Raw genomic sequence first — 25,843 nt, 5'->3', positions numbered from 1 at the left:
CGCTCTCAGACTGCTCCTAGTACCAACTGTGGTAGCATGTTCCCAAGCTGCAGGATTGCAACTGGATTGGCTTTGAAATCTCCTCCTAAGGAGGAGAAGGCAACAGGAATGGACAGAAGAAGCAGTCCTGCTGCAATGCAGATATAATGATGGCCTCAGCCAACCCCACATAAGCTCTGAGACCTCGACTGTTCCTTCAGGACTTTTCCAACTTGAGTTGAGATGGCCAGGCCTTTATACCCTGCATCCATCAGTGGGATGCCCCAGGAAGGGGTGTGACCTTACGTGAGGTAGTTCTGGGCCACCGAAGCAACCCTTGAAGGCTGTCTGCCAACATCGTCCCAGTAGCTGGGACAACAAGTCATTTATTGAAGGAGAATCTGGATGTCTTCACGGTGTCTGTGACAGCTTCCCCTCCTCTAAAACAGATTTGCAGGTAGGAAGTGAGCCTAGCTCTCCTGGTTGGCATATAACCTGCACTTCCCTCTGAATCCTATCAAAATCCCTGTGTCTTTACTGTAAAAGTTGAAAACTTGTCCTCTGCTGGTCCTGGCAGCCCAAGATGTGCATGGGAGGATGGGAAAGCAGTCTAGGGAAATTATAGAATAGCCTCTGATGTTCGGTGCCTCAAGTTATTAGTTTGTAGAGTGTTGGGCTTGCAGTTTGGATCAACTGCCTGAAAGACTGTGCATAGGGTTAAGTTGAGGGGGTCAAAACTAAAGACAGATAGATGAGTTTGAAGCTAGTAAAGAAATCCAGAAGAAATGCAGCAAGACCCTGAACTGGGGTAGTGTTCATAGGAATGAAGCGGAGGCAAATAGATCTGAGAAATATTTTGCTGGTGAAATGCCAGGACTTGGGGATTGATCAGAACTGGAGTATGAGGGAGAAAGAGGAGTGAAGTGCTACTTTCAAGATGCTGACTGGGGCTATTAAATTTTGGGTGGTGACACAAACTGAGACGGGTAGTTTTGAATATGTGATATTTGAAATGTTTTGAAGTGCTATATGTCTAGCAGGTAGATGCATATTTAAGTCAGAAGTTCAGGAATGAGAGAGAAGTCTATTCTCAGCATAAATATTTGAGAATCTTGGCATTTAGGCTGGGCTAAAACTGTGGCTCCAGATGAGGGCCCAAGCAGAATGGGAGAGGGAAACCAAGCGTGGACAGAGGACCAAGCTCCATAATTCACCTGAAGGCTAAGGGTAGAAAGAAAATCCTATGAAGGAGGGTAAGAACAGGAAGGCCAGAAAGCTATGAGAACAATGCAAAGATTGTGGTGTCAGAGGAGTCAAGGGAGCAGAGTGTTTTGAGGAGGCTTCGATTAACAGAGTAAAGTGCAGTAGCGAGCTACAATATGATAATCACTAAAATGTCCACTGCATCTGGCTGCTCAAAGGGTACTGCTGACCTTAGTGACAGAAGTTCATGAATGTGGTGGGGGCAAATGGCAAGTCACAGCTGGTCAAGTAGTGGATCACGAGGTCAGGAAGTTGAGAACAGCCTGACCAACATGGTGAAACCCCGCCTCTACTAAAAATACAAAAATTAGCCCAGTGTGGTGGTGTGTGCCTGTAATTCCAGCTATTCAGGAGGCTGAGGCAGGAGAATCGCTGGAACCCGGGAGGCGGAGGTTGCAGTGAGCTGAGATTGCGCCACTGCACTCCAGCCTGGGCAACAGAGTGAGACTCTGTCTCAAAAATAAAGAAAAAAAAAAAAAGAAAGTGAGAATGTGACATCAGAAAGTGCCCATAACTCTTTTGCGCTGGATAAGACACGTAAGATCCATTCCACTCCGTTCTGAGTGCCTTCCTGTACCAAAGAACAGAAAGCAGAAAAGCTACATTTCCGAGACTTCTTTGCAGCTGGGATCTGAATGCACATGAGATGCACTCCAGCGAAACTGGAAGGAGGAAGTGAGGCAGGAGCCCTCTTCCTACAGACAAGCAGGGCCTTGGAAGCACAATGTTTAGAGAAGTTGCTGCCCCTGGACTCTGCATTCCAGAATCTGGTCACCAGCCTCCTGGGTGTCAAAGGACAGCATTCGTTGTACCTGGCCTCTGTGTGACAACCACAGCACTGGTACACTTTTATCCCGCTGAGTCCCTCTCTCCAACCTTTCTAATAATCCCCTGTATTTAAGCCCTATTCAACGAAGCCAAAGTGTTTTCTGTTGCATGCTCTGACAGATTTTTAACAATGTTTATATTTAAAAAAGGAAGAGAAAGGAGGGACAGTAGCTAGAGAAGGGCAATGTCAAGGAGTGGAAAGTAAAGGCAGCATTCACAATACTGGCAGCAGGGCCCCACCAGTCAAAACAGAACAGGGAGGGCCGGGAGTCTCAGAGGGGTGGGAGCTTCAGGGAGCTTGGGAGTGGTGTTTCACAACTTTCACAACTGGTACTAAAGCGTGTCGTATTTTAACTGCTGGTGTGAGTGCATTAGTGAGTCCCAGAAAGGAAAACAGTTGAGAATGAATACATAATTGGGGGGAAATCACCTGGGGGTACTTGTCGAAAATGAACATTTCCAGACTCATCCCCAGAGATTCAGATCCAAGAGGTCTGGAGTAGGGCCCAGGAATTTCTTTTGTGAGTGTTCCAGGAGATTCTAATGAGGAGGCCCACAGAACATGTCTTGAGACATCCTACTGTAGCAGAGGCAGAGAAGCAGAGGAAGAGAAGGGGTACTGACAGAGCAGGAAGCAGGAGGTGCTGAGGCCGGAGACCAGAATCAGCGAGGCTGTGTCTCCTCATTCCACCAGGACCCAGCAGACAAAGTGCAGGAGCCAAGCATGTCAGTAGTCACATGAATCCAGATTCCGGGGTTTTCCAGAATGGTGCCCTGAAAGGATGCAATTAATCAGGGGTTATGGTGAGAAAAAAGCTCAAGGTATCCAAGCAGCAAGTGTCTAGGCTGAGCAGAAACAAAGAGGAGCCAGAAATGGGTTGGAAGATTGGAGGAAAATTGAGGAATCAAGCAACTAAAAGTCTCCATGAGGTCACAGTTCAGGGCTGGGGAAAGTGGGAGTGTGAGAGAGAAAGGAGGAGACTTTCTAATGTGAAACAGTTCTGGGTCGAGAGAGCCCTCAGTGCTGGTTGTTCAGGAAGTGGGTGGCTGAACTGAAACAGAGGTGGAGGTGGCATTCAGGAATGGCAATGCTGGTATAGCAGGCTGAAAAGAAGACCCCCCCCAAAAATAACCACATCCTTATCCCTGGAACCTGTGACTATAACCCTATATAGGAAAAAAAAAAAAAAGTCTTTGCATGTGTGATTAAGTTAAAGATCTTGAGATGGGGGCATTATCCTAGATTACGTGGGTGGGACCTCAATACTATCACATGTATCTCTATAAGAGAAAGGCAGAGGGAGATTTTATATAAGCAGGAGAGCAGAAGGCCATGTGGCCACAGAGGCGGAGATAGGGATGATGCAGCCACAAGTCAAGGGATGCCGGCAGCCACCAAAAGCTGGAAGATGAAGGGAATAGATTCCCCACTACAGCCTCCAAAAGAGAACATTCCTGCCAGCACCTTGATTTCGGCCCAATGATGCTGACTTCAGACTTCCAAACTTCAAGACTGTGAAAGAATACATTTCTGTTGTTTTAGGTCACTAAGTTTGTGGTAATTTATTACAGCAGCCTTGGGAAATGAATAAAACTAGGATGTTGGGTGTGTTCTATGGACACTGAAATATTCTATTAATAGCTTTACAGTGAGTTGGGTAGAGTCGATGGTTAAGGGGGAGAATGGCTCAGTAAGAACATTCATGGAGAGGAAATGCCAGGCAGTGGAAAGACCAAAAGAGGAGGAACTTTTATAAGAAGGCAGAAGGGTAATTGTCTAGAAATGGCCATGGGAGAGCAAGTTGAATGCCAATGCCAAGCCTCCCTGGCCTCAGGAATGTGAAGAAAGAGTACTCACCCCCGAAGGCAGCTTGAGGGAAGGATAGATCTAGAAACTTAACAGCTGGACTCTGGAGTTTTTTGTTTCGTTTTGTTTTGTTTTGAGGTAGTAGAGATGTGGCAGTGTGGGGAGAACTTTTCTATTGTTCTCCCATTGCAATTCTTTAGAGTGCCAAATGCATTTTTAAAAAACATTTCAACCAAAGATTTAAGATTTAGAATACTGTAAACCACATGTAACTCTGACGATTATTTATCTTCTTACATTGCAAACAAGGGAAAATCTGGTTTTGTGATACCTGAAGGTTATACAATTTGAGGAGGTTTCTTTAAGAAAGAAAAAACAAAATTACATACACAACATTGAATGAAGTTATAGATTTTTATTTGGAGTGGAAAAAATTAACCACAAAAGGTGAAAATGTTTTAAAAGCTGGCAAATACAATAAACTTCATAAAATCCAGAAAAATGCATATGTATTTACAATTAACTTCCTGATACAACTGTTTTTTCTATTTTTTGGCTGCATACTCTGAAAAATTATACAATATATAATCTTAAATTGAGGCATGTACAAGGACAATTAAAATATACTTTTAAACTGCCACTACATTGTATTGAGGTATAATAATTGTGTAAATCAAATTACACAACATCCATTGACTCGATAAGTATATGTCAATTTGTGTCTTGACTTTTCTGTTTGCTGAATCAGTGACAATTTTGTATGCCTTCTTCTCTGGAACCACCAGTCTTTAGCAGAGCAATATACATCAGTATCTTAAAGACACAGTGCAATATTTGGGGTGCATACAACATGCAACCCCACCTACAGATGTGTGTGCTGTTGGTAGTAATGCTACAACATTTGCCCTGCCACAAAGGAACTCTTGATGCCCCACAGAAAAGAAAATGTGTGGTGCACTTAAAATTGCACACCGCATTATCAAAAATAGTTCTGGCAGAGGAAAAGTTTCATTTTGATGAGACTTTGATGAAAACCAAACCTTCCATTCAAAAATTTTACATCTGAATTTTTTGAAAAAATGTTTAATCATGTTTCTCCTCCAACACCCACCTACTCTTTGTGTCGCGCACTATAAGGCACGTTCATACTGTGATCCTACTTCTGGCCCTGCCCATTCATTTCACAAACTTGGGTGTATCAGCCTATTAGGCACCAGAAGTATTCCTGGAAGTCATTCTTTCACCAGAACAGCTAAAAATAACTTAACTATACACAGAAGTGACTGCAAACCACATGAATATATCCCTCTAAACCCAAAATAAATGTATCCCCTTCTCAATTTCCTTGCCAGAACACAAAATTCCTGCAGCCATTTCAACACCACCCAATTCAAGGAGAGGCACAAAGGGGAGGATATGGGAGTGGAAAGGAACAATGTCAAGTTTTGGGAGCAAACTTTTCAAAACCGCAACTATGTGACCACATTGCTAAGTTTTATTTGACTTCACAGTAAAAATGCCTCTGGTTTCAGGGGTCAAACCATGCTCAAAGAGGCTACCTTCTTGCCAATGGTCATTTGCAGAAGTCTCAATCATTCATATCTGAGGTCTGACCTATGATAACAGCCTCTGAAATATTTCTGATTAGTCAAGTCCCACCGTAACAAATTCCAATGACATATCCGCCTTCTTTTACTGTCCTGAAATTTGATGGTGTTGGAGCTACCTATGTGAGTGAGTGCTTGAAATGGAGTCAACAAATGTTTGTGATTGTCAAGACCTTGTCATTGTGATGGCATCAGTAATGCAATCTGATGTGCACTGTCCTCCCAAGTTCATTTTGCTTTTTTCTTTGAAGTCCATATACCATAAAAATGGAAAATGAATATTGAGCAGAGAGAGCATCGGCTTTTACTTTCCATAGGGTTCTTAAGATAGTCACTGTCGGGCAACAGAAATGAACTATGTTGTATGAGAATGCAACATGTGTAAGCCAAATGTAGTGCAAATAATTGGTAGAAACAGATCAGAAAGCCTTCACAAATTGTCCAACTTTTGTCAGTTTTGTGTCATCATCTGTCAGACGAGAAAGTCAACACCAACTTATGAAATGGCTCTCCAGTGCTGGGAGAGTACAGGAACCCAAAACTGCTGCTTGCCAGACCTACAGGTGCATTTTGGGGTAAACTAAAATAGCATTCACATCATGCAGGATTAAAAGACATATTTCCAGTTGTTTATAAGTCCATGTCTTCTGCTCCTAAGTAAGCCAAAATACTCTGGGTTCTAAATGAGAAAAATGGCAGAAAAGCTTCGTGTGATAACATACCACCTTCCCCACAGCAAGTTCCCCAGCCCCAAGGGCCTGGCTCTGATGCTCACTACCATTATCCTGGAGGCTAGGAAGTGGCAACCATCATTATTCCCCTTTTCTAATTATGGTTTGCCCAGACCCATGGACCAACCAGAGGCAGAAAGGGGAAACTTCCAGGGTGTGAGCATCCCCTGCGGTCTCATGCCTGGACAGAGGTGCTTTCAGATGCTTTCAGATATCCTCGTAAAAGAGCAGATTTGGATTCTGTTCTTCGTATAGCATTTGGTACAGTAATTAATCTCCAAGAGGCTAAAAGACATGGCATTAAATCTGTGTTCAGGTTATAAAGCTACAACCATGTGGAAAAGTTCGGTGTCCTTACCTTAACACTTACTCTAAGAGCTGTCCTGACACATCAAAAGATTTAATTAATTTGATCTTTCATTAGCTAAGGGGGAAAGATGAAGACAAAAAAGGATATGGTAAAAAAAAAAAGAAAAGAAAAAATTTAATTCACTAAATTACCCAAATTATACATATCCTATGAGAACATTGGAAAGATTACCTCTATCAGGGTGAGCACCATTTAAAGCATTGTTATAAATTGTTCAAATCCTAGATTGTAGATCTATTTTGGAACTTTCAGGAGAGATGCATTAATATATATTTTTGTTCTTCAGAGGTATCCTTATGTGTAAAAAGAATGGTGGCACTTCTGACATGTGATTTCAGGAAAAAAAACCTACATTCATTACACCATATATATATTATCCCACTCCTCATTAAACTTCCTAAGGAATTTTATATTCTTACCATTTTATACGTAAGAAAACTGAAGCCCAGAAAATTTTAGCGCATTGCCCAAGATCACAGAATTCTAAACCAGGTCCATCTATCTGCCTGCAATGCCCTGTTGATACTATGTTGCCTTCCTCGAGCTCCCAGCAGCTGTCCTTGGTCCAATTCAACATAAAGAACAAACCCCTATCTGCTGGGTCTAGTCCTTGGACTTCCTTCTCATGAATAAAGCCCTTTGCCCCATAAGCAGAGATAAGATTTAAAATTTTAAAGTCCCAGAAGACTATTTCCATGTGTTAATTTCATGAAGGCACAAATGTCTAATTTTACAAACTTTTTGTGAAGGGAAGTTTTGGTAGGAGTAAGGATCCTGTAGAAATGATTATTCATATCTACCCAGCACCCCTATAGAAGCCTCTCCCACCCCCAAGTAGTAATATAGTTTAGGCTGCATCACTTACTATTTTATTCCCTTGCCATAGCAATTGGTCCATGGGCTGGAACAATATCATATAGATTTTGAAGCCACATGCTACACATGGCAGCCTGGGTCCCTTAATAACTGCATGGAGCAGAGCCAGCTGCCCTCCCCTGTCTCAAGCCACCCCATCATCCTGTAATACCCACTCTACACTGTTGTGTAAGAAAAAGACTTTTTTTTGTTAAAGCCATTGTATTTGGGGGTATATATGTTATAAAAATTTAGCCTACACTAAATAATGACAGGTATCAGTAAATGTTAATTTTATTACCACCTCCATTCCTAGATTTTCCCCTTTAGAATGCTTCAAGGTTCCTGGTAATTTTATTAGGGTTCCTTTAAAATCATTATGAATCTACAACTATAGTAGATGTTATGGTTTGAATGTTCCTGCCAAAACTCATGTTGAAATTTAATTGCCATTATAACAATGTTGAGAGGCCCTACAAGAGGTGATTAGGGTCATGAGGGTTCTGTCTTCATGAATGAATTAATTTCATTATCTTGGGTTTGGGTTGATTATCAGGAGAATGGGTTTGTTATAAAAGTAAATTTGGCCTGATTTCCTCTCTCGGCCTCTCCTGCTCACTTCTACCTCTACCCTTCTGCTGTGGGATGACTGTCACCAGATGCTGGAGCCATGCTATTGGACTTCCCAGCCTCCAGAACCATGAACCAAGTAAACTTCTTTTCTTTATAAATAACTTAGTCTGTGGTATTCTGTTACAGAGGCAGAAAATTGACTAAGACAATAGATATGTAAAAGTGGCCACTTTTATAAATAATAAAAACAATTTAAATACCAAAATATATACATATTTTAAAAAATAAAAAATGAAAATATTCAATCATCTTCCTTTTACCAAATTTCTTTCCAGGCATCTAGGGTAAGGTTAGACTTACTAAAGAGCAATCTAATATGGAAAAAAATCAGTACTTTTTTTCTTTGATGATAGCAACCCAATACCTGAACTTAAGGAGAAAAAAATACTCCCCTTCTACTACGTAAACATGTAAATAGTATCTCTTCTTCCATTTTTACTTCTCCACTGGAGAAGTCCATCAGACTATCCAGTTTATTAGTTGAAAAGCTAAACCAGAGTTTGGACTCCTGATTTATAAGTAATGAGTTTGGGAACTCTAATGTGACTTGTCTTCAGTGATTTGGGCCATATCTGAAACTAGCTGCATACTTCCCTATCATAAATGACCCAGCATAAGTAAACCCAGTTACAGCACCTAACATCTCTTAGCAGATAAATTTGAAAAGACACATTGTGCATATCAGTAGCTTTAAACTTGGAATGCTTTGGATCCCAGAATTGAACTCAAAAGCCAATTTAACCCATAGTACAATGATTTTCCAAACGTGGTTCATGGACCAGCAGCATCAGCATCACCTGAGGCTTGAACCCCAGACCTATGGAATCAGAATTCTGGATTGTGGCCAAAGCTGCAATGCAAATGTATTGTCATAATTTACCAAAACACCAGACCTATGTGATCAAAAGTGAATTACACCAAGCACATATACCACCCAGATCTTCGTTTCTAATACTATTCTACGATAAAAGGAACCAGCGCTCCTTGGAAAAATGGCTGTTTCTAGCACTGCACAGGAAATATACAATATGAGCCTGGAACATCTTGTAACATCAGAAAGTAAGGAAGTGCTTTAAAAAATATAGAGATATGTAAAAAAAAAAATAGAGTAGCTAACTGAAAGAGCCAAGGCAGGAACAATTTGAGCAATAAAATCAAGAAATATTGAATTATATTGAAACGGGGTCTGTATTACGGTAAATCATGTAAAATCAGGTAAAAATAATAGTTTCTATTGCTAAAGGAACTTTGCATTCTATTGCTACAGTCTGTTGATTGGACTCTTGTTTCCAAGTATCCATAGTATCATAGTCTTTCCCATACTTCTCTTATTTATTTTATTCTCTTTCTCTTGTTTTCATGCTTTCTGCATGTCTTGTGCCACAGGTCATGCTGAGTGGATTGAGCTCTCATGCAAAGATTGAAAGTTCAGCCCAGCAATAATCCTCTGAGGGAGCCTGGATGCCAGACTCAAATTCTGAATGTGATCTCCCATTCAGAATGTCCCTTTCTGGATTAAAAGCTTTAGCACGGCTGGGCATGGTGGCTCACGCCTGTAATCCCAGCCCTGTGGGAGGCCGAGGCGGACAGATCACCTGAGGTCAGGAGTTAGAGACCAGCCTGGCCAACATGCTGAAACCCCGTCTCTACTAAAAATACAAAAATTTGCTGGCCATAGTGGCACGTGCCTGTAGTCCCAGCTACTCTGGAGGCTGAGGCAGAAGAATCGCTTGAACTCAGGAGGTGGAGGTTGCAGTGAGCTGAGATCACGCCACTGCACTCCAGCCTGGCGACAGAGTGAGACTGTCAAAAAAAAAAAAAAAAAAGGCTTCAGCACAATAATGAGGCTTGAGACAATACAGTCCTCCATCTGGCCAACTTTGATCTGATCCATGTGATACGGTCATGAATGATTTTGACCCAAGTCCAGGGCCCCAAACTCACAGCCCCTGAGTTGCATTCCACAGGAATCCAGGGTGGGGTATAGGAAGTCAAGACTAAGAAATTGTTGTCCCCAAAGCGGGTCATTATGGATGAAGAAAAGAAGTCACCCTCATCCTTCCATGTTCTAGCCCACCCAAAGGCCAACATGGAAGATGACCAGATGGGGGTCATAGATGGCGGAATGGGACACCACAGTGAACCAATCAGTTATGTCATCTTGTTAGCCCAAGATGTGACAGCCATAAATGACTAGGAAGAAAGAAGAAGTCCCTGGGAAGAAAATAAAGAAGAGATGTGTCTACTGTCTACTGAGGTCACTTACATATAAGGGAACTACAAAGTACAAACATTACACTCAAAAGATAAATTGCAGCATTAACTACTCATTTAACAAAACAACTAACCACTTAATTTCCTTAAATAAAAAAGTCACCCAGGATATTTTTCAAATGTTAAGATTTGCCAAAAGCTATCTGCACACTACTTTTCAGAAGTACATCAACTTCCCAATGACCCTAGTGTAGACTACGTATGGTAAAAAAATACAGGGCTGGAAATGCTGAGTATATAGAAGTAAGGACTGCTTGACATTAAGATATTACTTTTGTTATTATTTCTAGAACAACAAAGGACATGCCTTTTGAAAATTAAAAAAAAAGTCAGTTCATATCTTTCAGATCAGCACAAGAAGCAACTTTCAGATTTCAGTCTTTGCAAAGAGACTGCCATAGTTTAAAAATCAGCCTGAAAACATTAACTCTAATGAAAGATCAAAGTTTCTGTGTTCCTTATGAGGATGTCGGTATGTATCCCTGCCTAGAAGTTGGGATATATTTGGCTCACTAGTAATTTCTGTTTTTTCAAATCTCATTTTATCCTCTATTTCTTTTCATTTTAATCCTTCAGGCACTACATTTTCTTCAATTAAAATTTTAATGACATGAGGCATCTGGTACTTGCCTCCTTCACAAAGAAAAAAATGGTGAGTAGATAATCACACTTCAAATAGATCATCTAAGAAAGAACACTGGAATTCAATGGAGAAGTGACAACAAACACCTAAAGCAAGGAAGGAGAGGAAAACAGGGCAGCCCGCTTGGCCAGGATCTACTGGGAGCCCAATGTGGGGAAAGGGTAAGTGAGCGAACTTCAGTGGTCCACATTTCCACTGCGGAATCCTGCAATCCTAGCCATGCGAGAGCCTTCAAACCACATAAACCCTGAGACTAACATGGGGAGCTGCCTGAAGGACACAGGATGGCATTGTTCCAGAGAGGGGACCCATGCTGGCTCCCACACGCCCTGAGCCCTAAGTAGCTACAGCAAAGTGCCATATGGTGATCCAGCCCCCAAAAGACTGAATCCTGCCTGCAAGCCCAACAGCTCTGCATCTCCACCTCCCTAGATCCTCAATGACATTCCCCACCTGTCGCCACTGCCTTGACTGACTGCTTCTGCCAGGGCTGAATTGCGAGCCATTGGCAATGACCCTGCTGCCCCCAGCAGAGAAACCACCATGCATTTTTACACACCTCAAGGACAAACTCCCCAACTGCAGCCACCATCACTGCAGGCTGCCACTGCCTATGGCCAAAGGGCAAGTGAAGCGCATGCTCCCCAGGCACCTACAGATAGCTGCTGCCACTGAGAAGAACCCTGCCCTCCCCAGTAGCAGGGTCACATACATAGCCAGCACCTGTGCACATCACCAAGAGGCCTGAGAACAGGTCTGCTAGGCCAGTTTCTGCCTCCCCAGTGCCTGAGCATGCCATCAGGGGCCTGGGGACTGCCCAGCCCAGTCCTCCATCATTGGCACCGAAGCACTCCTTCTGGGGACCTGAGGTCAGGCCTTCCCAACCTGCCACTACCACCACAGTTGACATCGCCTGCACATACCTCCTGCAGGCCTGAGGACTGGCCTGCCCATCCTTTCACAGCAACTGCCAACACCAACGTGGACCACTTAGGAGCCATATAATTGTCCTGCCACTGCTACTGCTAATACATACACTATGCCTGCTGCCCACAGGCTTGAGAATCTGCGTACCCACCTGGCCCACCACTGCCACTAACGGCACCCAAGCAAGCTGTCTGAAAGCTCAAGAATTGGCAACCTGGACCCACTAACACCAGTACCAGCATATGCCACCCTGGAGCCCAAGGACAGGCATGCTCAGCCAACAACTGCCACCATTGGAACCTGAGGACAAATTCATCTGGCATCCCTGTCCCCAGCAAACCTTCATCAGAGCCTCCACTAACCATTGCACCCTGAGGCACTGAGGAACTCATGTATACTATTGACAGTGGTTATAGCCAACAAACTCATACAAAGACTACACTACTGCATGCATCAAAACCAAAGTGCTCTACCAAACCCGTGTCATAGATATATATTCAGGAAAAAGTTCTCCCCTACCAAAGCAAATACAAAAAAATTTTTGAAGACATGATTGTCACATCAGATGTGCAGACAGCAATGTAAAAACAGGAACTATGAAAAAGCAAAGAAATATGACACCTCCAAACAAACACAGTAATTCTCTAGCAACAGATTATAATCAAAAAGAAATATATGAAATCCTGGAAAAATCATTCAAAATAATAACATTGAGCCAGGTGCAGTGGCTCATGCCTATAATCCCAGCACATTGGGAGGCCTAGGCAAGAGAACCATTTGAGCCCAGGAGTTTGAGACCAGCCTAGGCAACATAGGGAGATCCTGTCTCTACAAAAAAAATTAGCCAGGCATGGTGGTGCATGCCTATGGTCCCAGCTACTTGAGAGGCTGAGGTGGAAGGGTTGCTTGAGCCTGGGAGGTCGAGGTTAATATGAGCCATGACTGCCACTGCACTCAGCCTAGGCAACAGAGATCCTGACTCAAAAAAAAATCAAAATAATAATAATATTAAAGAAACTCAGTATAAGAGAATACAAAAAAAACTAAGAAATAAGAAAAATAATTCAGAATGAGAAATTTTGTGAAGAGATAGATATCATAAAAAGGAACCAAACAGAAAATCTGGAAATGAAGAATTTATTAAATGAAATTAAAAATACATTTGAAACCTTCAACAATAAACTAGATCAAGCAGAAGGAATAACTTGACATAAAGACAGGTCTTTTTGAAATAACCAAGTCAGACAAAAATAAAAAAAAAGGATTTTAAAAAATGGACAAAGCCTAAATGACATATGAGAGACCATAGAGCAACCAAATATTCAAATTTTCAGTGTCACAGAAGGTGAAGAGAAAATAAAATAGTTAGAAAACCCACGTAACTAAATAATAAAAAGTTCCAAGTCTACTAACAACGAATTTAGACATCCAGATACAAGATGCTAAGAGACCCCCAAACAGATACAATTCAAAAAGATCTTCCGCATGACACACTATGGTCAAACTGTCAAAAGTCAAAGACAAAGAAAGAATTCTAAAAAGAGCAAAAGAAAAGCATGTAGCCACTTATAAGGGAACTCCCACCTGACCAACAGCAGATTTCTCCACAGAAACCTTACAGGTCAGGAGAAAATGGGATTACATATTAAAGTGTTGAAAGAAAAAACTTTCAGCCAAGGATACTACACCCATCAAGGTTAGCCCTTGTAACTAAAAGAAAAATTAAGTCTTTTCCAGACAAACAAAAACAGATAATTTACCACCACTAGACTGGGCCTACAAGAAATGCTAAGGGAATCCTACATCTGGAAGCAAAAAGACAATATATAACATTATGAAAACACACAAAAGTATAAAATCCACTGATAGAGCAAACACACAAATAAGGAAAAGAAGGGACTCAAATGTTACTACTATAGAAAACCACTAAACTGCAATAATAAACAAAAGAGAAAGAAACAAAGAATATACAAAGCAACCAGGAAGCAATTAATAAAATGACAGGAAATAACCCTCACATGCCAATAATATCTTTGAATGTAAATGGATTGAACTTTTCACTTAAATAATACAGACTATCTGAATGGATTTTTTTCAGTGACCCAACTATATGCTGCCTAAAAGAAACCATCTCACCTGGAAAAAAAAAAAATAAAACATAAACTGAAAGAAAGGGGATGGAAAAAAATTCCATATAAATGGAAACCAAAAGAGAACAGGAGTAGTTACACTTGTATCAGATAAAACAGACTTTATGTCAAAAAAAAAAGTAAGAAGAAGATGCACTTAACACCAGAATACGCAGATACATAAAGCAAATATTAGTAGATCTAAAAAGAGACACAGACTTTAATACAATAATAGTTGAGGGCTTTAACACCCCACTCTTAGCATAAGATAGATCATCTAGACAGAAATTCAAAAGAAATATTGGATTTAAACTGCACATTAGACCAAATGGACCTAATAGATATTTACAGAACATTTTATCTAACAACTATAGAATATATAATTTTTCTCATCAGTACATGAAACATTCTCCAAGACAGACCATATGTTAGGACACAGAACAAGTCTTCACAAATTTTTAAAACTTAAAGGAAATACTTGAAATCAGGCCAGGCATGGTGGCTCAAGCCTGTAATCCCAGCACTTTGGGAGCCCGAGGCGGGCAGATCACAAGGTTAGGAGATTGAGACCATCCTGGCTAACATGGTGAAACCCCGTCTCCACTAAAAATACCAAAAAATTAGCCAGGTGTGGTGGTGGGCACCTGTAGTCCCAGCTACTTGGGAGGCTGAGGCAGGAGAATGGCGTGAACCCGGGAGGCGGAGCTTGCAGTGAGCCGAGATCATGCCACTGCACTCCAGCCTGGGCAATAGAGTGACACTCCATATCAAAAAAAAAAAAAAAAGAAAATTGTATCCAGTATTTTCTCAGACCACAATGGGATAAACCCAGAAATCAACAAAAAGAGGAACTCGGGAAACTGTAAAAATATATAGAAATTAAACAACATGCTCTTGAATGATCATTAGGTCAAGGAAGAAATTAAGGAGGAAGTAAAAAACATTTATTGAAACACAAAATACCAAAACCTATGGAATACAGCAAAAGCAGTGCTAAGAGGAAAGTTTATAGCAATAAATGCTTGTATTTAAAAAGCATAAAGATAATAAATAATCTAATGATGCACCTTAAGAAGCTAGAAAAACAACAAATCAAACCCAAAATAAGTAGAATGAGAGAAATAATGAAAATGAGAGCTGCGGGATGGGGCCAAGATGGCCAACTAGAAGCAGCCACTACAGGAAGCTTCCATCAAAAAGAACCATAGTATGTAAATCCTGCCCAGCAACTAACATATCCAGATTCTGTCATTACAACTGACTAGGTAGCTGGTATGACCCACAAAGAGGAAGGAAGAGCAACTTGATGTGGCAGCCCACTTGAGACCCACAGCCCCCCACCCCCTAGCCAAGGGAGGCAGTGAGTGAGCATGCTGCCCAGCCAGGGAAACTGTGCTTTTTCCATGGAACTGTGCAACCCATGGATTGGAAGATTCCACTCGTGAACCCATGCCACCGGGTCCTAGGGTCCCACCCCTGGAGCTGCACAGATTCTCAACAGCCTCTCAGCTAGAATCTGCTTAAGCCTGCTGAGTTCCCAGTGGGGAGGGGTGACCAGCACCACAGCTGCATCTGCCTGCTGTCTAAGCCATTTGAGCTCCTTGAGGAAGGGGCAGCAGCCAGCACTGGGACTGAAAGCTGCCTAAGACACTACGTTCCCTGGGAAGGGGAAGGGTGGCAGCCATTTCTAAGCTTCAGGCCATATTTTTCCCCTGCTGGAGCCAGGGAGGCTGGACAGCTTGTTCCCAAGAGGTGTCCCCCACAGCCCAACACACCAGCTGTGGCAAACTGCAACCAGAGTGCCTCTTCAGGCTTGCCCTGACCCATCCCTCTTCACTAGGCAGACTACCATGGACATTCTTCAAAGAATTAGAAAAAACTACTTTAAATTTCATATGGAACCAAAGAAGAGCCCATATAGCCAAGGCAATCCTAAGCAAAAAGAACAAAGCTGGAGGCATCACGCTACCTGACTTCAAACTATACTACAAGGCTACTGTAACCAAAACAGCATGGTACTGGTACCAAAACAGACATATAGACCAATAGAACAGAACAGAGACCTCAGAAATAATACCACATATCTACAGCCATCCGATCTTCAACAAACCTGTCAAAAACAAGCAATGGGGAAGGCACTATTCGGTAAATGGTACTGGGAAAACTGGCTAGCCATATGTAGAAAATTGTAACTGGACCCCTTCCTTACACCTTATATGAAAATTAACTCAAGATGGATTAAAGACTTAAATGTAAAACCCAAAACCATGAAAACCCTAGAAGAAAACCTAGGCAATACCATTCAGAACATAGGCATGGGCAAAGACTTCATGAGGAAAATGCCAAGAGCAAATGCAACAAAAGCCAAGATTGACAAATGGGATCTAATTAAACTAAAGAGCTTCTGCACAGCAAAAGAAACTATCATTAGAGTGAACAGGCAACCTACAGAATGGGAGATGTTAGCAATCTACCCATCTGACAAAGGTCTAATATTCAGAATCCACAAGGGACTTAAACAAATTTACATGAAAAACATCAAACAACCCCATCAAAAAGTGGGCAAAGAATATGAACAGACACTTCTCAAAAGGAGACATTTATGTGGCCAACAAACATATGAAAAAAAGCTCAACATCACTGATCATTTAAGAAATGCAAATCGAAACCACAATGAGATGCCGTCTCACACCAGTCAGAATAGCAATTATTAAACTGTCGAGGAACAACAGATGCTGGTGAGGCTGTGGAGAAATAGGTATGCTTTCACACTGTTGGTGGGAATGTAAATTAGTTCAACCATTGTGGAAGACAGTGTGGCAAATCCTCAAGGATCTAGAACCAGAAATACCATTTGACCCAGCAATCCCATTACTGGGTATATACCCAAAGGAATATAAATTATTCTACAATAAAGACACACATGCACACGTATGTTTATTGCAGCACCATTTACAATAGCAAAGACATGGAACCAACCTAAATGCCCGTCAATGATAGATGGATAAAGAAAATGTGGTACATATACACTGTGGAATATTATGCAGCCATAAAAAGAATGAGATCATGTCCTCTGCAGGGACATGGATGAAGCTGGAAGCCATCATCCTCAGCAAACTAACACAGGAACAGAAAACCGAACACCACATGTTCTCACTCATAAGTGGGAGTTGAACAATGAGAACACATTAACACAGGGAGGGAAACAATACAAGGCCTGCTGGGGGCGTGGGAGGCAAGGGGAGAAAACTTAAAGGACAGATCAATAGGTGCAGCACACCATCATGGCACATGTATACCAATGTAAACATAGGTATACCTATGCAAACCTGCACATACTGCACATGTATCCCAGAACTTAAAGTAAATTTTTTTTAAAATGAGAGCACACCTAAATGAAATAAAAACTGAAAAAGTAGTATAAAAGATGAATAAAATGAAAAGTTGTTTTTTTCTGAAAAGATGAAAAAAATAATAAACTGCTAGCTAGTCTAAGAAAAAAAAGACTTAAATACACAAAATTGAAAATGAAAAAAAGACATTATAACTGATACCACAGAAATAAAAAAGATTATCAGAGATCACTAAAAAACTGGAAAACCTAGAGGAAATAGATAAATTCCTGGACACATACAACCTGCCAACATCAAATCAGGAAAAAATAAAACACTTGAATAGACCAATCATGAGTAATGAGATTAAATCACTAATAAAGTCTCCAAAGAGAAAAAATGTCCAGGACCAAACGGATTCACTGTTCAATTCTACCAAACTTTCAAAGAAGGATTAACACTACTTCTCCTCAAACTATTCCAAAAAATTGAAGAGAAGGGAATTCTCCCTAACTCATTCTATGAGGCCAGCATTTTTCTGATACCAAAACCACACAGATGTAACAACAACAACAAAGAAAACTATAGGCCAATATCCATGATGAGCATAGACACAAAAATCTTTAACAAAATACTAGCAAACTGAATCCAATAGCACATCAAAAAGATAATACACTATGAACAACTGGAATTTATACCAGGGATGCAAGGATATTATAATATATGCAAATCAATAAATATAATACATCATATCAGCAGAATGAGGAACAAAAACCATCTGATCATCTCAATAGATGAAGAAAAAGCACTTGATAAAATTCAATATCCCTTCATAATTTAAACTCTCAACAAGTGAGGCATAGAAAGAACATATCTCAACATAATAAAGGCCATTTCTGACAAACCCACAGCTAACATCACACTGAATGGAGAAAAGTTGGAAGCCTTTTCTCTAAGAACTGAAACAAGACAAGGATACCCATTTTCACTCCTATTCAACATAGTACTGGATGTCCTAGCCAGAGTAATCAAGCAAGATAAATGAATAAAAGTCATCCAAGTTGTAAAAGAGGAAGCCAAATTGTCCCTCTTTGCAAATGACATGATCTTATATTTAGAAAAACCAAAAGATGTCACCAAAAGACTCTTAGAACTGATAAATGACTTCAGTTATGTTGCAGGATACAAAATCAACATAACAAAAATCAGTAGTGTGTTTATACACCATTAATGAAATAACCAAAAAAGAAATCAAGAAGGCCACCCCATTTACGATAGCTACAAAAAAAAAATACCTACAAACAAATTTAACCAAGGGGGTTAAAGATCTCTATAAGAAAAATTACAATACACTGATTAAGAAATTGAAGAGAACAAGCAAATGGGAAGACATCTCATGCTCATGGATCAGAATTAATACTGTTAAAACAACCATACTGCCCAAAGCAATCTACAGATTCAATGTGATCCCTATCAAAATACCAGTGTCATTTTTCACAAATATAGAAAAAACAATCCTAAAATGTGTATGGAACCAAAAAAGAGCCAGAATCTCTGAAGAAATCCTGAGCAAAAAGAACAAAATATATGGAAGTATCACACACACTACCTGATTTCAAAATATATTACAAGTCTATAGTAAACAAATAATCATGGTATTGCTATAAAGGTAGACACACAGACCAATAAAACAGAATAGAGAACCTAGAAATAAATCCACATATTTTACAGCTAATTGATCTTCAACAAAGCCATCAAGAATATACAAGGAAAGAATGCCCTCTTCAATAAATCGTGCTGGGAAAACTGGGTAACCATATGCAGAAGAATGAAACTGGACCCCTATCTCTTACTATATGCAAAAATCAACTCAAGATGCATTAAAGCCTGAAACATAAAACCCAAAACTACTAAAAGGAAACAGGGAAAATTCTTCAGGTCATTAGTCTAGGCAAAGATTTTATGGCTAAGACCCCAAAAGCTCAGGCAACAGAAACAAAAATAGACAAATGAGACTTAATTAAACTAAAAAGTTTCTGCACAGCAAAAGAAACAATCAACAAAGTTAAGAGACAACCTCTTGAATGGCAGAAAATATTTGCAAACTATTCACCTGATAGGGACTAACATCCGGAATATACAAGGAACACAAATAATTCAACAATAGAAGAAACAAATAATCCCATTTGAAAATGGGCAAAGGACACAAATAGACATTTTTCAAAAGAAGACATACAAATGACCAACAACAATATGAAAAAATTCTCAACATCACTAATCATCATCTCACACCAGTTAGAATGGCTATTATTAAAAAGACGAAACATAACAGATGCTGTTAAGGATGTGGAGGAAAGGGAATTCTTATACACTTGTTAGTGGGCTGTCACTAACAACCACTATGGGAAGGAGAATGAATAGTTCTCAATAAACGAAAAATAGAACTACCGTACAATCCAGCAATCCCACTATAGGGTATTTATCTGAAGAAAAAAAAATCAATATATCAAATGAGTACATACATCCCATGTTTATGGCAGCACTATTCACAATAGCAAAGATATGGAATCAACGGATAGGAGTCCATCGACAGACGAATGGATAAAGAAAATGTAGTACATATATACACAATGGAATGCTTGACCATAAAAAATGAAATCATGTCACTTGCAGCAACATGGATGGAACCAGAGATCATTATGTTCAGGAAAATAATGCAGGTACAGAAAGACAAGTATTGCATGTTCTCACTCATACGTGGGAACTAAAAATGTTGATCTCATGGAGGTAGAGAATAGAATGATAGTATCCAGAGGCTGGGAAGCGTGTATGGGTGGGGGGAGTAAAGGGAGATTGATTAATGGCTACAAACATACAGTTAGATAGAAGGAATAAGTTCTAATGTTTAATAGCAAAGGAGGGTGTCTATAGTTTACAACAATATGTTGTATATTTTTAAATAGCTAGAAGAAAGGACTTGAAATGTTTCCAATACATAGAAATGATAAATACTCAAGATGATGGATACCTCAAATACCCTGGCTTGATTATTACACAATCTATGCATGTGATAGAATATCACATGTGCCCTATAAATATATAAAATATTATGTATCAATAGAAAATTAATGATAAAAATAAAAGAAACATGTTGTAATAACATGTTCTCAGCAACAACAAAAAAGAACAGGGAAAGAATTCTGCAATTGCCATTTATACTATCCTCTGATAATCCTGCTGATTTTATTTATCTAGCTATTTTGATGTTAATTCTTAATGAGCATTAAAATTGTGTCTACTTTGATGTGGAATTTCATGTTTGTCAGAGTACATTTGGCCTAACGGTTTGAAAGAGAGAGAAAGTCTGAAAACCAAAGGATAAGGAAGAATAAAGTGATTTTAAAGCAATTTTGAATTGGTGTTAAGAAGCAGTAAAGGCAAAAGAAAAGCCATTCATAAAAGCTTGGTTAAATTAAAAAGTCGTCAAATGAGCCTACTTTGCCTGGGATGGAGAGAGTTCCTGGGATGTGGGACATACAGTGCTGAAGCCAGGATAGTCTGGGGCAAGCAGGGATGACTGGGCGTCCTGGAGAGAGCCTGAGGTGTTATGGAATACATACTATGTGCACCTTATATACTGCCTAAATCCGGAGTCTTCTGGATTCTGAAACCCATGTGTCCCTAAGAGGTCTGAGTACACATATGCTGTCTCTGGAAGGGACAAAAGCACTGGCCACAGCATCTGGGAAAGAAATGGGTGGCTAGAAAGCAGGGACAGGAGAGAGAGTTTTTCACTGCAAATTATTTGCATATTTATAAATACTGAAATTATTGGGGGAAATGTGGTCAGCATTAATTTGGGGTCTCTATGCATCTGAAACAATTAAGTTTCCTGGTTATTTATAAAATCAGTGATTTCCAGTATCACTTCAAATTACTCCCTTACTCTTTTTTGGCCATGTATACTATTACTATGGACTGAATTCTTCCCCGAGCAAATTTATACGCTGAAGCCCTAAGCTCCAATTTGATGGTATTTAGAGGTAGAGCCTTTGGGAGATAATTAGGTTATATGAGGTAATGAGGGTGGGTCCCTCATGATGGGATTAATGTCCCTATAAGAAGAGACACTAGAGATCTTACTGTCGTCTTCTCTCCCCTCTCTTCTCCCCTCTTCTCCTCTCCTCTCTTCTCTTCTCTTTTCTCTTCTCTTTCTTCTCTTCTCTTGTCTTCTTTTCTCTTCTCTTTCTTCTCTTCTCTTGTCTTCTTTTCTCTTCTCTTTCTTCTCTTCTCTTCTGTCTTCTTTTCTCTTCTCTTTCTCTTCTCTTCTCTCTGTTATTCTGCCATATGTGGACATACCAAGAAGGCAGCCATCTACAGGCCAGAAAGAGAGAGCCTTCACCAGAAACTGAATCACCCAGCACATTGATCTTGGACTTCCCAGCCTCCAGAACTGTGAGAAAATAAACTGTCATTGAAACCAAAAAAATTATATTTTAACTAATTGACTTTTAACTTTGCTTAATGATTTTTGACACATGACATATTGATCAGGATATATCATTATGTGTATAGGACACTATATGTGTAAGGACACCAAGTAAGACTAAGGCCTTACTTTGGTCCCTGGCCTCAAGAAGCTCACATCAATGATGAAGAAAGCGAATGTGTGGAGGGTGGGGTGGAGAATAAAAGATATTAAAGGAAAAACTTTCATTATAGCATCACTTTTAATAGTCAAGATTGAAAACAACCTCAATTTGGAAAATTATGTAATAAATAATTATGTAATCAATGAGTATAATTACTAGTAAGTCATAGCACTACACATGGTAAATCATTGTGTAGCCATTTACATTTGGTTTATGAGGAATTTTATATGCTATACAAATTTGTATGTTGTAATATTAAGTAAAAAACTGGAACACGAAATTATATGTGCAATATGGTCACTGCTATCTTTAAAAAAATAGGAAAAACTGTGGTTGTCTTTGGGTGGCAAAGTTATGGATGACTTCTTTCTACTTTTCTTTATTTTTTGATGATTGCTATTTTTACAATAGCAACACCTAATGAGACACTATTTTAAGCACTGTATACATTTAACTTACTTAATTTCTCAAAAACCCTATGAGTTAGGTATGTTGTTATCCCTGCTTTGTAGACAAGTGAAGAACAGACTTAGAGTAAATTTCCCATCACACAGCTATTAGGTTGTGTAGCCAGGATTTGAATTCAATCTGGCTGCAAGTCTATATTGTCCTATAATAAACGTGTATTAATTCTTATTACTGGAAGGCTTCTAATATTTTTTAAAAGCAGATACACACAATTTGCCATAGGAATTCAAAGGAAGAAAATAAGCCCTGCATCCTGGGAATTAGGGAAGTCTTAGGAGAAAGGTTGAATAGGATTTAAACATGCATTAATTGAAGGAGGGGCATGTCAGATAATAAAAGAGCAGGAGCTAAAACAGTTAAATTTAACATTGATGGCCTGCAAACAATGAAGATACATTGTTTTTGTGCCTGTTGTTTGCATTATTTGGTGTCTTTAATCATTCTGCATCTCCTGGGAGTGCTTATTTTGCTCCTGCACAGCGCTTGCTTTTTTCCCAAAATCCAATACCCTTTCAGAAAATGTCAGAACCAAAAGGTATTATCTTGGACAGCCCCCCATCCACAGCAAGGACCCCTTTATACAATTCTTAACAAAAAGCTCCTCTATGTCCCTAAAGAGCCCATTTCATTTTTAGAAAACTGTAAATCATTAGAATATTCTTCTTTATATATGGGCTTAAATCTAATGCTCCAAAACTTTTATCATTGGTCTGGTTTGTCCCCAGAGGTATTCAAAGTAACACTAAGCACTCCTTAGTTCCTGGGCCTTCAGTTATCAGACTCATCTTGATCTTTTCTTCCCCGTGATACAAATCTTAGTTTCCGTCTGCAATTTTCCATGGGACTTGATGCTCAAATCCTTCCCATCATCATTCATTCTTTTCAGGAAACCCTGCAGTTTCAGAATGATCTTTTTAAAATGTTTATTCAAAACTGAACAAGACCCTCCTACGGAGAGAATCGTGAAATAACTACCTATCGTGATCTGGGCCCCATCTATTAATGCAGCTTGATTTAGAAGCCTCTTTATACTATTGCCTCATGTTCGATGTCATCAACCAAAACTGTTTTGTTGTTGTTGTTGTTGTTTTCTTTTTTTTTTTTTTTGACAGAGTCTGGCACTGTCGCCTGGGCTGGAGTGCAATGGCGCAATCTCAGTTCACTGCAACCTCCGCCTCCTGGGTTCAAGCAATTCTCCTGACTCAGCCTCCTGGGTAGCTGGGATTACAGGTGCACACCACCATGCCCAGCTAATTTTTTTTTTTTTGGTATTTTTAGTAGAGATGGGGTTTCACTAAGTTGGCCAGGCTGGTCTTGAACTCCTGACCTCATGATCCACCCTCCTCTGCCTCCCAAAGTGTTGGGATTACAGGTATGAGCCACCACACCTGGCTGGATCTTTTTAACATATATCTGTGTGACACGAGGTATTCCTAAATATAGATTTCATTATTTATTCTGCTCAAGAAGGAAGAATATGATCCTGGTATTTGGATGAAAAAGAAATCCAATAATGGAATTTGACAGTTTTCACTTCTCAGAATAGGCCATACACTAAATCACTGGGTTTTGGACATTGAGGAGAAAACAGGGAGGTTGTGTCATGACTTTGCAGATCAAGAGGTTAAAGGGTTTTTATTTTCTGGGGATATATGGGAGAGATTAAAAAAAAAAATCTGCCTTTCCCTTGCAGGATAGAAGAAAGACACTAGTTTCCACCAAGGGCCTACTGAGAGCACTGTAATACCCCATATTTTGTGAGTGGCAGCATTTGCTCCAAGTGTTGTGTGTGGGCCCTGGACAGGTGTTTATCCCTGATGACATTGCCACTGATTCAGGCAAAATTAGAGGAAAGATAAGAACAATGACTTTTATGAAAAAGTCCTCTACCTTGTTTGGTTGGCAAAGCCTTGTACTAGTCATTTCTTGCTTTCTTTTCTGTGCCTTCCTATGCCACTGGAGTTAAAGCAGAATTTCCTTCAGATGTAACAAATATCCAGTCTCATATCACTCAATTAGCTTGGGCTAAACTTAAATGTAAAGCACTGATCTGCCTTGTCCAGGATCATTCTGTTTTATTTCACCTGCCATTAAGAGGACTGCCATCGCAGGCTTTGAGGGGGACTCTCACTTGATATGGCAAAGACCAGCTGAACATAGTGCTCACAACATATTCTGCTTCTCTTTCTTTATTGGCACACAAATACAATGTATTTCCTAGTTCTCCTTCTATTAGGGATGGGCGGGTAGTTGAGATCTCCTAGGCTGTGACTAGAAGGCTAAGGCCTTTAAGAAGTAAAGCATGTCCCCTGCATGCTCTCAATCTCCTCCACTGGCTGGAGGCAGTGAGGCCCTAGGGGATCCCTGAGCCACAAAATGGAAGGAGGTTTGGTCTTTGAACCACCTTCTGGAAGACAGCCACCTACCAACCTGAAACATGTCTCTTGGTTTGTTGCCTGGATGAGAAATCAACTTCTATTATGTTTGGGCCATTGTTATATTTTGGGTTCTAATTATTACAGCAGCTGGTGACATATTTAGGTTGGTGCAAAAGCAATTGCAGTTTTTGCTATTACTTTTAATGGCAAAAACCGCAATTACTTTTGCACCAACCTAATACGCATAATCTTGACCTTCTCATTGTGTTAAACTGGCTCAGTTTAAGCTATCTTCTCTCTGCACTATATTTCCTTGGAAAAGCAGCCTCTTTATGGCCTGGGCCTCCAGCCTTTCTCTCATCTTTCTCAATTTTGAATTGACACTGTCTCCTCACAGTCATCTGAATTCAGTATACACACGTCGGATAAGAACTTGTCCACAGAAAGTCCCCAACTAGTTTTTCCTCTCTCTGTCCTGGATGGCAAAGCTGAACCATGGTGCTGAGCCAGCATACTTCCTGTGCCTGCCTCTTATGTGTGTTGTTTTTCAGAAGCAAATAAAGTTACAGACAAGACAGGGCTAGAAAATGTAAAAGCACTAGAGCAGCAGTTTACAGACGCCAGTTCACAGACCTGAACTGAGCTGTCTTCGTCAGAATTGCCTGGGAAGAGTTTTTGAAAATAGAGATTCATGGGCCTCACACTCAGAGATTTCGATTTGATGTTTCTGAGGTAGGTGACTAGGAATCTGATTTTTGAAGTATCTTTATGACCCTGATGCATAACCACTGTCCTAGACAATGTCATGTCAGGGTCAGCATTAATGCTAGCAAATATTAACAGTGAAGCATCCCATGATGGCCAGCAAAGCATAGTGGGTAAGAGCTTGGGATTTGAAGTCAGACTTGAGTCTGAGTCCAGGTACCATCACGAATAAGTTGTGACTTTGGTAAACTTAATTAATGTC

The sequence above is a fragment of the Pan troglodytes genome, chromosome 13, assembly GCF_028858775.2.
Source record: "Pan troglodytes isolate AG18354 chromosome 13, NHGRI_mPanTro3-v2.0_pri, whole genome shotgun sequence".
Classification (NCBI taxonomy): Eukaryota; Metazoa; Chordata; class Mammalia; order Primates; family Hominidae; genus Pan; species Pan troglodytes.
This window is presented reverse-complemented; position numbering follows the sequence as displayed.